This window comes from Aedes aegypti, chromosome 3 (assembly GCF_002204515.2).
Source record: "Aedes aegypti strain LVP_AGWG chromosome 3, AaegL5.0 Primary Assembly, whole genome shotgun sequence".
Lineage (NCBI taxonomy): Eukaryota > Metazoa > Arthropoda > Insecta > Diptera > Culicidae > Aedes > Aedes aegypti.
The window spans coordinates 43231743-43243317 of NC_035109.1; the positions used below are offsets into that span (position 1 = coordinate 43231743).

Sequence of the window (11575 nt, forward strand, 5' to 3'; positions counted from 1 at the left end):
GGCAATCATAGCGTGCAAATAATCGCTTTCTGCAAATCAAACATTGATCTCGCTCTCGCTCCTGCACACCCATCTCCATACTGTTACAATCAGTGGTGGAAAATGTACTGTCGCAAACATTTACCACCTCGACATTCACATTTTTCTACACGACCATCATAATCCAAAGCAAGCCATGACCGTTCAAAACAAACAAATGTCACGGCTCTTCAAAACTGTAATCTACTTCTTCCTAACGTTTTTTCAAACCCGAATGCGAAATGACTCGAGCACAGTGATAACACGATTTTTCCGGTTTTCGGTGTTTTGCATTTAAAGGCAGCATGAAATTGAACTTGTTTATATGTATCGCAACGGAATGATTGTGCTCTTGCTATTAGCGCTAAAAGATTTCAATTAATTGAGAACACACGTGAAATATTAGCGATTGAATTATTTAACATTTTTTTCAATCATTCACCTCGAGATGGCTGCCCGAAAACGGTCATAGTGGAGAGACAAAAACAGTCAAACAGTGTGTGAACCGTTTGCAGCGCAACGCCTGATGGTATTGATGCTGCTGCTGCGTTGTGTTTTGGTTGACTGGCAGAATCGATGAACTGTGGCAAATTGTGATCACAGTTCCCGAGCCTGGTTACAATAGAGAACCTTGCTTCCTGGTTCCGCAGTCATTCCCTCTCGAGGAAGACATTTTGATTTCCCTGTTGGTCAACATATAATTAATAGGACGGATACAAATTCGCCGATTCATCGGCCAAACCGCACGGATACAAAAAGCGCATGGAGCAACGCAACCTTCCCTACACTTTCGAGGTCCTAATATCGACTCGGATCATTAACTCGTTGTTGTTAAAATTCGGGCGTGGTTATCCAGCGTCACAAGTTCAAGATATAAAAGAACGCTGCGCTTCAATATCCAACGTTTGTCTACTGATGGGGAAGCAGCACAGTATATCCAGTTGTGACAACAACGGCACGGGAAGTGATTGGCACTGGTCAACGACGAACACGAAACGACTGGTACAATGAAGAGTGCCAGAGAGTGACAGAAGTAAAGAATGTTGCCAGAAGCCGTATGTGTGTGGCTGGTACCCGAGAGAACAGAAAGTGGAACAGAGCAGCGAGAGCCGGAGAAAAGCGAATCCACCACAGAAGGAAAAGGCAGCACGAAACCGAGGCTCAAGATAGCATGAACCGGAAGAATATGCGGAGATTTTATGCAACGGTCAATGACGCGCAGCAGAATACCGTATCAGTATCCGTCATGTGCAATGATCAAGGAGGAAATTTGCTGACCGATAAAACGGCAGTGGCTGCCAGATGAAAAGAGCACTATCAGCAGTTGTTGAACGGTGAAAATGGAAAAGTGGCGAGAAACAGGTTGAACATTAATGACTACGATCAACCTTTGGAACCACCGATCATATGAAAGGCTAAGGAGGCTATCAGCGAGCTGAAGAACTGTATGGCTGCTGGGAAGGGCGAGATCACGGTTGACCTTTCTAAGCACGGAAGTGAGCTGCTCTACCAGTCGATCTACCGAGTACTTCTGAAGGTATGGGAGGACGAAGATTTGCCCACCGGATGGTCGGATGGCCTCTTAAGCCCAATCTACAAGCACGGGCACAGACTGAAGTGTGCCAATTACAGAGGAATAACCCATATTCGGCATACACTGTAGCGCATCCTGTTTCGCAGACTGAGACCGCTCGAAGAATCCTTCGTCGACAAATATCAAGTTGGTTTTCGTGAGGGCCGCTTAACAACTGGCCAGATGTTTCCCATTTTCACATTAAATTCATCCTTATTTCTTATTTTGTTCAATTTTACAAGTTTGTCTATCTAATATGGTCGATCAAGGGCCTTTTAATCTAGGTTTTGATATTTTTGATTTGATGATTGGCTTGTTTTGATTGGATCATACTCTAATAGCTCGGCTCGTTCTGGAGCGCCAGCTATTGAAAAAAAAAAAAAAAATGATGACCTACTTAACTACTATGTACAAAAACAGAAAAGACAAAATTTGATAACCTTGGGTGGTGCGGGGCCCAGATAGCCGTAGCGGTAAACGCGCAGCTATTCAGCAAGACCAAGCTGAGGGTCGTGGGTTCGAATCCCACCGGTCAAGGATCTTTTCGGGCTGGAAATTTTCTCGACTTCCCAGGGCATAGAGTATCTTCGTACCTGCCACACGATATACACATGCAAAAATGGTCATTGGCATAGTAAGCTCTCAGTTAATAACTGTGGAAGTGCTCATAAGAACACTAAGCTGAGAAGCAGGCTCTGTCCCAGTGGGGACGTAACGCCAGAAAGAAGAAGGGTGGTGCGACTATTGCGCAGACGAACTGCTGTTCTGACGTGCTACAACGAGCCCTGAACCTCTCGATATACTCAATAAAGCGATCCTCGACAGTCTGTATCTCGGCCAGACGTTGAACCTCAGAATTTTGCTTTTGCCAAGGGGCTTTCAGAGCCATTCTCAGAAACTTGTTCTGAACCCTTTGGAGCTTAAGGTGATGTGAATTAGCGCAGCTCTTCCAGACCGGCATGCCGTACTCGATCACACGACGAATGATTTGTTAGAGTGATTTTGCAATCCTCAGCCTCCCCCATTCTTGTGGATTTGGAGTGGAGAAAGACCTGGGTCTTCGCCACGTTGATACATATCTTCCAGCTGGTGAAGTATGCTGTCAAGACATCCAGGCCTCGTTGGAGTTTTGCCGTGTGCGCTCTGATCACTCTTCCGCTGTACACGATGGAGATGTCATCTGCGAACAGAGACAGCGCGCTGCCTCCTGGGAGTGCGGGCATGTCGGAGGTGAGCAGGTTGAATAGCAGGGGCCCGAGGATACTGGGGAACGCCTGCGATGATGTCTTGCGCATCGGAACTTGTTCCGTTTAACGAGACCCAGAATGTCCTCGCTGACAGATAGTTATGCACTACTTTCACCAGGTAGCTGGGAAGATTGTACTGGTGAAGCTTGATCCATCATGCCAGACATTGTCAAATGCTTTTTCAACATCGAGCGGAGCCATGGCAGAGGTTTTGGATAATGACTTGTTCCGTATGAGGAATTTGGTGACTCGAAACAGTTGGTCCACGGTTGAAAAAAATGCCCTTTCGAAAAGCTTTGATAACGCTGAGAGAAGGCTGATGGGGCGATAGCTTTTGGGAGAGGAAGGATCTTTGCCAGGTTTCCTAATGGGGACGACTTTAGCTGTCTTCCAGAACGATGGAAAGTAGCTAAGCTGGTGACACAAAGATCGCTTGCTGGCGGATCGCCAGGAACTCCGCTCGTTTGGGGCAATTACGGCAGCTGCCCTCGTGGTTGGAACCGCAGTTGGCATACTTCGGTTCGATGCCTTCCTTCATCGGTTGGGATGTCATCGTTGCGTGCGCACCGGCACATTTGCCACAGCGGGGCTTCACGTGGCAGTTCTTCGTACCGTAATCAAACGCGAGGCAGTTGCCTCACTGCGTCACGTCCTTCTTCTTCGGGCGGTACCGCTCCCATTCAACAATGATGTTGAAGAGCGCTCTCACCTTCAGCAGGCCCACCATGGTGATGGATCTCTTCTCCAGGAGGGATAGGTAGAGGTTGTCCCGATGCCTTCCTCCTTGCACTCGTCGGATGGGAAACACATTCGTCAGCTTCAGTCCGGCCACCACCATGTCCTCGATGATTGTCTCCGGGGTGTATTCCGGCAGCCCTCGAATGAGCACCTTCAACGGCTTGCTACCGGGGGCATCGTGCGTGTAAAATTCCAGCCCCTTTGCCGGCCTTCTCATAGTCACTACGAGGGTCGCACATGATCTTCGTGCCGGGGTTTGTATCTTTTGACAGATACGCGTATTTCGACCTCAACTGTAAGGCCGTCTTCAGTGTTGTGTACTACACTCGACAACTAAGTTGAGTCTAGTACACGACACTGAAGACGGCCTATAGGTATTCCACTAAACAGCTTGAAGATTTATTATCCGCCTTCTGCTTTCGGTAGCGACCCATCGCAAATGCTATGGGCCACGGTTGGTCTGCTGTAGCTTGCGGAGAAGCTTTTTGGCTAGCCACCAGTAATATCTGTTCCTAGCTGCGCATCGACTCATTCAACCGACTTGGTACACCGACCCTAGTTCCCGTTATAAACAAAATGGGTGAATTTGTAGAGAATTTTTGGTTATTATTGGTTAAATGAAGTTAAATCGGGCTGGGTATTAAAACATCTAGATATTTATCCCAAGTAAAACGAACCATATCGTTTGTTGATTTCCAGACTATGAAAGGCATCAGAGAAGGCCGTCAAACAGAGGAGGCGATAGTTGACAAAAATCTATCAAGATAACAGTATTTTCTCAAAATTCATCGTACCCATCAAAAATGTCTCGTTTCATATCCACCTATTCCTCACACTACCTTTCTCCGCCTTGCGATGAACAGGAAACGCCCGAGGTCAACTTCCCAGGAGACAACTGCAAAAAATGCTCCCGGCCTTGTCAATGTCCACTTCGCTACAACACACCAGCCACAAGTAGTCAACCCGCTTCAAGAAGATCCTCCTGTTCAAGCACTTCATCCCGAGTCCGATCCATTCAACAGATCGATTTCAATGCCGTTCCGCAAGTGAGAAACTGTCGGTGCACCTGCCAGTGCTGTGTTTCCAAGAAACCTGAATTACCCGAACCGTCCAAATGCCGTCCAGCAGCAGTGGCAGTTTGTCTGGATCCTTGCTGTAGATTGCACAAAGTCCGCATCGCCCAAACAATCGCCCAGGATCCAAACTGCTACGAACCAAAGTGCCACTGCAAATCCCAAATTTGCCCTCCACCACCGCCTCTGGATTGTGATTGCTGCAAGGCCCGAAATGACGATCCCCTGATTCGCCACGCCAAATCTTCCAGCGAATCGCAGGGTTCAATGGGGTGCTCTCGATCTCGCTGCAACGGAAGCGATCTACAATCGTGTCCTCGAAGTACAAGTAGGCTGCGATTTGATATGACAGCACATAGCAAAAAGGATTCCCCGTAGAGAAGGTTTGACTTGATCGGAAAAGCAAGAAAATGTACACAAAAAAACTGAACAAAAATGACCTGTGCAATTCAACGTACATGAGATCTTTCACTGGGTACAACCCGTGCTACAAGGGACCAGTAAGCGTCACGGTAAGTTGCTTATTCTCAATTCTACAGTTTCTTTGACTCATGAACGGTATTCTCTAGAAACCACAAGTCTCCGAACACCGCCGCCGTTATCATCAACAAATGGAAACGACAATGTCCACGACTCACGCCGTTTTCGTCAACAGAACGTGTCCTCGATCACCACCGGGCGAATGTCCCAACACATCTTACGGAGAGACTATCTGCAAGCTGGGTCAGGCCATCACCGACAGCTGCGAAGTGATGCCGTGTTGTGATCCCTGCTACTATTGCTGCTAAATTACGGTGAAATATACAAAATTTCCGTGAAAACAATCAATCATAAATTTTTCAACAATTAATCCGAAGATCGACGAGCCCAATCCATCCGATCTGAATTCGACATAAAACAATCAGTCATAGAAGTTGATAACACGCGGGATGCTGAATATTTTAACAATTCCAATGCACACTATTCCCTGAATTTGGAGCTGATTCAGCGGACCGTAATCAAAAATGTTGACCACATCACCTCCCGCGTCTCCCACAAACAGGTCCTTAATTCGCGTATTATCAATAGCAGGACGCTCTTTCACCACTCGTTGGCTGCTGCTGTGCTAAACAAGCATTGAATTTTCCCACACCCTCAAAGGATGTGCCATCGCCAGAAAAGCGGGCTTTGATTTCACATTCGAGTTATTTTCTAAATTTTATTAATTTCAATGCGAGCTGCTAATGCATTCTCCTCATTCGGCAGCAGCGCCACCAAACACTGGTGCCTGGTTTAGTCACAGCTCTCGATACGGCGGAAACCGTGGTCGTGTGGAGTTATTCAAAACTCGTAAGCACACTGAGCATTGGGCGCGACTGTTGGGGAAATCCACGGCATTATGAACGAATGGTAAACAGTTCTGCGGTGGGATCACGGGCTGAATGATGCTAATTCACTATTTATGCTGTTTTGAGAATGAGCTTTCGGGACCAGTGTTGCCATTCTAGGGCTGTTACGACTACAGCATTGAGCGCATGAATTTTGTTGAGATTTATAGTCTATCTTGGATAGTAGCCCTTGAATCTCGTGTTTGAAGTAGGTTTATGAATCAATTTTGATATGAATGTTTTGTTTTTTGGATGTACAACAGTCTTATCGACTATTGAAACTGTTTTAACTAATATGTATCATTTTCATTTGAATAATATGCTAGATAGAGTAACTTTCAACAGATTCATAAATAAAATTCCAAACATTACGACCATTTCTCATATCCCTTTTTGTTCGGATGCTCTATTGTGGCATTACCCCTTACCCTTGAAGTATTATACTATAAAAGTGCATGTAGAATTACTCCATTTCCATTGATAGGTAAAAATATATCGATTTCTGTTCAGTTTTTGTTTTGATTCCTCAGAGATTGGTGAAAAAATCTGATGTGATCTATTTACAACATTCATACAGCTTTACAACTCCACGAAGGCGCACTTTTTTATCAAATATAATCAAACTGATTGCTTAGGAGCCATCGGTAGTCCCATCCTTGTTATGCTTCTAGATTAGTTCCCAAAAATACCAGAAAAAAGTAGTAGCAAAACTGAATCAAACTAGTTTAGTAATAAGCATTCATATCAGTCCTTGAATTAGCAGTATTTATCTGTCCTTGTTGAGTCAGTACTCATGATTTTTGTCCTGGCTTCAAGTGTGGTCTCGGGAGCCTTTAACGATCTGCTAGGAAACTGTTGTCAGTAGCAAAGCACTTTGCACCGCGAATCCTTGAATTACCAGAAAAAAATATCCTAGCCCGACAAACAAGAGGAGACAAGGATTCAGATTAGTAGATCTTACCTCGTTACGCACCGCGAAAAGGTGATCTGCCCACGTTACGGGTAACATATCTAGGTTAGGTAACACTGTCATTCCTATTTTGGTAAAACAATATTAAAGTATTACTACTAACGTTTTGTTGACAACATTTCATGTTTAATATTACTTAACAGATTGGATTTTTACAGGTGAATAGAATCTTCTGCTCAAAGAAAAAAAGGAAATTCTTTTAAATAAGAGGTCTATTTTGTAAATCGAGCAGATCCAAGTGACTCATCTCTGGTCACTGTCGATCAAAGTAAGCATGCATATTTCAGATGTCACCCGTCGACTCCCATAGTAATCCAGTCACTTAAAGTGACAACTGTCGAAAAACTCGAGTGACAAGGCCGTGTCGAGTGAAATTTTTGGTCGACTCGACTTATAAAATAGACCCCTAAACTTAACCCAACCTAACCCCAATATATAAATCACTTATAGTGGCAATAGAAGACTACTACGAATTATATCTAAAAATATCGACAATTTTTCAATATTAGATATTCTATGTGATTCGTAACGCAGCGCAACAAACAAATTGTAAATATAAGTTTGACATCAGTTGTAAGATACTGTTTTCAAAATTATTGTTTCTCAATTGAAAAAAAAAACGAAGTTTTAGTGCAGATAATTTCTGCCATATAATTTTTGAAGGTCACAAAGCTGGCGAGTTACATGCTCCATCCAGGCGTTTAATAATTTTAATATTTGTATGGATCGTGGTAATTAATCAGACAAAGAGGACGATGCTAAATAATTTCACGGTTACTCCTAATAGATGACGTCATTGTTTAAGGACAGTCCCTGTTACTAACTGTTAGGGAACTCATTAAGTAATTATAATATGGAAATTATGTCAAGTATGTAACTTTCCGATTAACATTCAAAGAAGCCATAGACCAGTAGTTCCCAACCTTTTTGAAGCTGTCTCCTTGAAGTTCTACAAAGATCTCGCGGGCCCTTTTTTTCTGTTCGGAACATAAACCACTGCGACCAATATTTGATCTATTGTAGTACTAGTGGTCCCGTCCTGAGAGAGACTCGCGAAGAGGAAAAATATCAACGTCATATGCAGCCCAGATTCCCCTCTCACGAAACGTCAAATGCAGCCCACCGTTTTTATGGCTGAAAAAGTGAAAAGTATTGTGTTCAAAGTAAACTGTTATTAAAAACCTCAGGCGGTGGAGCAGTTTTTTCCAAAGTTGCTGATAAATCTAAGCAGAAGATTAATTATTTCTAATGTCTGCTACGTTTGCTGGCATGAAATTTCACTCAAACGGCTATTTATGATTCGATGTGATGCAAACTCAATCATTTTTTGCTGAGAGATTCATGTGAGGATTTGAACAGCATGCGCATAATTGGTATAAACACAAAGTGGAATAAGAAAAAAAATCAGCAATCACAGAAAAAGAAGACCGTCTTCGCGAGTCTCGTCTCAGGTCCCGGCAAACTTCGTCTTGCCATCAAGTAGGCTGTTGGAAGATGTCAATGGTACCTCCCATACAAAATGGCATATTAGTACTCTCCCGTTTTACCAAATTTCCCGAAAACTTTTCTAAACTTTTTCGTCACACGAACACGTCGGAACCCTTCAAGAAAACAACAGAGAAAGAATTGTGTAAATTGGTTGTCCCGTTCTCAAGCCATTTCGTGACATACAAACACCACTCCATTTTTATTTATATATAGATAGATATCCCGTGTCCTTTGTGTAGTGCATGTCGTGTTACTTTGTCACTATCGAGAAGTGCTTAAGTATTCGGTTTTCCTACAGTTGTAATTCCTAACTTGATCACAGGAAAGAATTCTAATTGAATGGTTCCGCTATTTATTCCCTTCGAAGAAGGTGGTGTGTGTACTCTTCAGCGCCGCGCCCCTTCATCAGTCAAAATCGGATCCCTTGATAAAGGCAAGAAATTACACCCCATGCCCATGCATCAGAATTCTAGTCCTTTCTTTTTAAAACTTGAGAAATAAATAAATAAAAGATTACAAAACAAATAGTTGTATTCGACTCATTTTTTTTCTCTTGTCTCAAGATCATTCTCGGCAACTGGGAAAACCGAGACTTTCATCAAGGTTTAAAAATGTAACAAGGACTAATAAGCCTTCCTTTGATAACTATAACATCGTGTTCTCTTCACTGGTAAATCTTTATCCCATAACGCACCACGAAAAGGTGTTCTATCAAAGTATATCTGCTAAAGTATTTATGTTTTTGGCTGACACAATGAAAAATCTCACCTGTAATCCATCGCATATATTGTTAGAATTCTGCTACGATTCTGTGAAGGCACCACCTAAGCACTGAACCAGAATTCTATCAAGTATCTTTGCAAGAGTTTGACAAGGAACATCCATAGAGGATCTTGCCAAAATCCAACAATAAACTTCTAGGACAAGTAAGCTAAAGAATCGTTTCAGCATCTTCAAGATTCACTCTGTTATTGGGAGTTTTTTCGAACAACATGTTCGATGCACTTACATATAAGACAATTTGTTTCAATATATGATCCCAGTAGCTTTCAGTAAACCTCCTGCCAAAATAACGGGAACAAGACACGGCTACCTATTTGAGTTAACCCGTAAAGTGGCAGGACGGACCTTAGTGCACAAAAATGCTTCAATCTCAGTAAATAGTCATCCGAATCCAATTCTTCAAAAAGTTATGGAAAGGGGATTAGTGTACCGACATTTTGGGGGGTGACCCATCCCTCCATACCCCTCCCCGCTTTTGTTTGACTCGAAAAACCTTGGCTCTTTAGTGTTTTTCTATAGCAATTTTACTAAGCATCATGAAAACAAAAATGCCATGCAGATTTTCGTTCTCAAAACTGGTCAAAATGATGAATTCAGACCAACGTAGGCATTTTGGACCATTATGGTCCTCTCGGAAGAGGACACCGGTGAATCCGGATTTATATAGGAGTGTTGATGTGAAAATGGCTGTATCTCAGTCATATACGAATCAAATCGCATTCATTAGCCAGCATTCGCCAGCAAACCCTTAGGCTTATGTTTTTGGTGGCGCTGGAAGTTTACGCATCCCCCCTAGCCCATCCCCCTTGATGTTTAGTTTGAAATTTTTATGATTTTTTATGCAAAACTATAGAAATTTTGCTTACTACCGCAAAGAGGCTGTTTTCAAAGCAGTTTATATCTTCCACATATATCACAATGATGGCAGAATTCCTTCTTGGCTTACAATGACCTGTCTGGCCCTTCTGAAACTGATCTGCACAGCAGTGAGTACGAATTTTTTGGAACGACTTTTATAGATGCCAAAATATTGGCCATACGTCAGTCATGGAAGCATTCGATAGGTGCATCGTAAGTCTACTTTTTGAAGATCGCGATTCAATAGGAAGTATCACATACGTTGGCGAATCTATGATTTCAAATTAGTTGAGTCCTGATATGTTGAAGAGATTACCAAGAATCCGGTAGAAGCTTTTAGAGTTACTATACGAATTTCTGGAAATTCTTGGAATACGAAATCCTGGGATTTCAGTAGGAATACTTCTTGCATGCATGTAGGTATTCCAGGGTATTCTTCGATTCTGGTAAGAAATATTACAATCAAAAGGAATTTTGGACTTTCGATAGGAGTTAGTTTTAGTGGGAGTTAGGGATTCTAGTGGTTTATGGTGCATGTTCTATATTTTTGAATTTTGGATCCCAATTGGTGTTCATAAATCTTGGAGGATGCTTCAAGACACCGGTACGATTTTTGAGATTGCAATGGAAGTTCTAAGTTATCAAAACTTCTTTTTTCTGAGATTTCAGTTGAAATTGTTGGTATTCTAAGATTTAGGCTAGAATTCCGAAGATTTATAGAGTTTCCTAGGATTCCAGAAAGAATTCTAAAATACCTATGGGAACTCTGAAATTCCAATGAACCCTAAGATATATTGAAGATAATCTACGATTCCGGAAGAAATTATGAGGGGCAGTGTTGAGTTCCGGATGAAATCCATGATTTCAATGACAATTCCCCTGAGATTTCATGTAAGGTATGCTGGGACTCCAATTGGAAGTCTGTGCTTCTGGTTGGAGTTCTTAGGCCCTGAAAGCAATTCTGAGATTTCTATGGGTGGGAATTTTTAAATTTTGCAAATTTTCTGCAAATCGTGTAGGAACTCTCAGGATTCTTATATGAAATCTGGGTTTTCGATGAAAGTTATGGGTTTTTAGTAAGAAATCCGGGATTTATAGGAACCTACAGAAACCGTGCAGGTTTTATGGGAGGTTTTACAAATGTTTGGTGCGAATGCTGGATTTTAATGGGCGATCAGAAATTTTGGCGCGAGTTCTGAGCATCTAGTTGAAATCTTTGGATTCCTGTAAGAATTCTGCGATTTTGATGGGAGTTCTGGGATTTCAGTAGAAATTGAGAGTTCTGATGTATCAAGATTTAGGAGGTTACTAGAGTTTTAGAAAATTCGTAGATTTCGGTGAGAATTCGGGTGTTTTTGTGGTAATTCTAGAATTCTGAAGATCATCCTGGAACATTGGAGAGAATCACGTGATTCCGGAGAGAATCCTGTCTGGAAATTTTGGAAGGAATGATGGAATTT

The 11575-nt window shown here is 42.5% G+C and overlaps 1 long non-coding RNA gene across 1 annotated transcript; it reads left to right on the forward strand.

Moving 5' to 3' along the window:
- Positions 1 to 4374: 4374 nt before the first annotated feature.
- LOC110679245 lies at positions 4375 to 5477 on the forward strand. Its single transcript, XR_002502329.1, has 2 exons — positions 4375 to 5161; positions 5219 to 5477. It is a non-coding gene; the product is annotated as an uncharacterized LOC110679245 (long non-coding RNA).
- Positions 5478 to 11575: the final 6098 nt, after the last annotated feature.